The sequence below is a fragment of the Hyperoodon ampullatus genome (assembly GCF_949752795.1).
Source record: "Hyperoodon ampullatus genome assembly, chromosome: 2".
Lineage (NCBI taxonomy): Eukaryota > Metazoa > Chordata > Mammalia > Artiodactyla > Ziphiidae > Hyperoodon > Hyperoodon ampullatus.
Genome location: NC_136915.1, coordinates 110,069,862 through 110,071,797, shown reverse-complemented (window position 1 = coordinate 110,071,797; position 1,936 = coordinate 110,069,862). Strand labels below are relative to the sequence as shown.

At 43.7% G+C, this 1,936-nt stretch overlaps 1 pseudogene across 1 annotated transcript; it reads left to right on the top strand.

The window, feature by feature from the left end:
* The first annotated feature begins 620 nt into the window (after positions 1-620).
* LOC307048685 (serine/threonine-protein phosphatase PP1-gamma catalytic subunit-like) lies at positions 621-1,590 on the top strand (annotated as a pseudogene). Its single transcript has one exon. The product of its transcript is annotated as a serine/threonine-protein phosphatase PP1-gamma catalytic subunit-like (transcript).
* The last annotated feature ends 346 nt before the right edge of the window (positions 1,591-1,936 follow it).

Below are 1,936 nucleotides of genomic sequence, written 5' to 3'. Positions count from 1 at the left end.
AATGTACAGGATGACAACTATAGTTAATAATACTGTATTGCATATTTGGAAGTTGCTAAGGAAGTAGATCTTAAAAGTTTTCATCACTAGAAAAAAAATTCTGAAACTGTGTGTGATGATGGATGTTAACTAGATTTATTGTGGTAATAATTTTGCAATCCATACAGATGTTGAATCATTACTTTGTACACCTGAAACTAATGTAATGTTGTATGTCAATTATACCTCAATTAAAAAAAAAGAAAAAAAGAAGTGCAAAACTTATACTCTGAAAACTACAAAACACTGTTGGAAAGAAATTCATAAGACCTAAAAAAATGGAAAGACATTGCATGTTCATGGACTACAAGATAATATTAAGATGTCAATACTCTGCCAAATTGATCTATAGGTTCAAAACAATCCCTATCAAAATCCTAGCTGGCTTCGCTCTCGTGGTTCCTCTGGGGAAATAAGGATGAAGCAGGGAGCGGGGCGATTGCGCAGGGGGTGGATCCAGCCGTGGCTTCTGCCACCGCTGCCACCACCATCTCTGTGCTTGTGGCGTGGGAAAGGAGGTGTGAATCCCGGGCGCGAGGCGGCGGCTGCGCTGCTGCTGCAGGGTCAGCGGTGGGAAGGCGATGGCGGATACAGATATACTCAACATCGACAGCATCACCCAAAGGCTGCTGAAAGTGAGAGGGTCCAAGCCTGGTAAGAATATGTAGCTATAGGAGAATGAAGTCAGAGGACTGTGCTTAAAGTCTGGAGAGGTCTTTCTCAGTCAGCCTATCCTACTAGAACTTGAAGCACCACTCAGAATATGTGGTGATATCCATGGGCAATACTATGAGTTGCTTCACCTTTTTGAGTGTGGTGGTTTCCCGCCAGAAAGCAATTACCTGTTTCCTGGGGACTATGTGGACAGGGGAAAGTCTCATTGGAGACTATCTGCCTCTTACTGGCTTACAAAATCAAATATTCCGAGAATTTTTTCTTCTTAGAGGAAACCATGAATGTGCCAGCATCAATAGAATTTATGGATTTTATGATGAATGTAAAAGAAGATATAACATTAAACTATGGAAAACTTTCACAGACTGCTTTAACTGTTTATGGATAGCAGCCTTGGTGCATGAGAAAATATTCTGCTGTCATGGAGGTTTATCACCAGATCTTCAATCTATGGAGCAGATTCAGAGAATTATTCGACCAACTGATGTACCAGATCAAGGTCTTCCTTGTGATCTTTTGTGGTCTGATGCCAATAAAGGTGTCTTAGGCTGGGGTGAAAATGACAGAGGAGTGTTCTTCACATTTGGTGCAGAAGTGGTTGCAAAATTTCTCCATAAGCATGATTTAGATCTTACATGTAGAGCCCATTTGGTGGTTGAAGGTGGATATGAATTTTTTGCAAAGAGGCAGTTGGTCACTCTGTTTTCTGCACCCAATTATTGTGGAGAGTTTGACGATGCGGGTGCCATGATGAGTGTGGTTGAAACACTAATGTGTTCTTTTCAGATTTTAAAGCCTGCAGAGAAAAAGAAGCCAGATGCCACAAGACCTGTAACACCTCCAAGAGGTATGATCACAAAGCAAGCAAAGAAATAGATGTCATTTTGACACTCTTTGTTGGGACTTATAACATATAGTATATAACCTTCTTTTTTTTTTTTTTTTTGCGGTACGCGGGCCTCTCACTGTTGTGGCCTCTCCCGCTGAGGAGCACAGGCTCCGGACGCGCAGGCCCAGCGGCCATGGCTCACGGGCCCAGCCGCTCCGCGGCATGTGGGATCCTCCCAAACCGAGGCACGAACCCGTGTCCCCTGCATCGGCAGGCGGACCGCCAACCACTGCACCACCAGGGAAGCCCTAACCTTCATTTTTTTTTTTTTTTTTTTTTTGCAGTACGCGGGCCTCTCACTGTTGTGGCCTCTCCCGTTGCGGAGCACAGGCT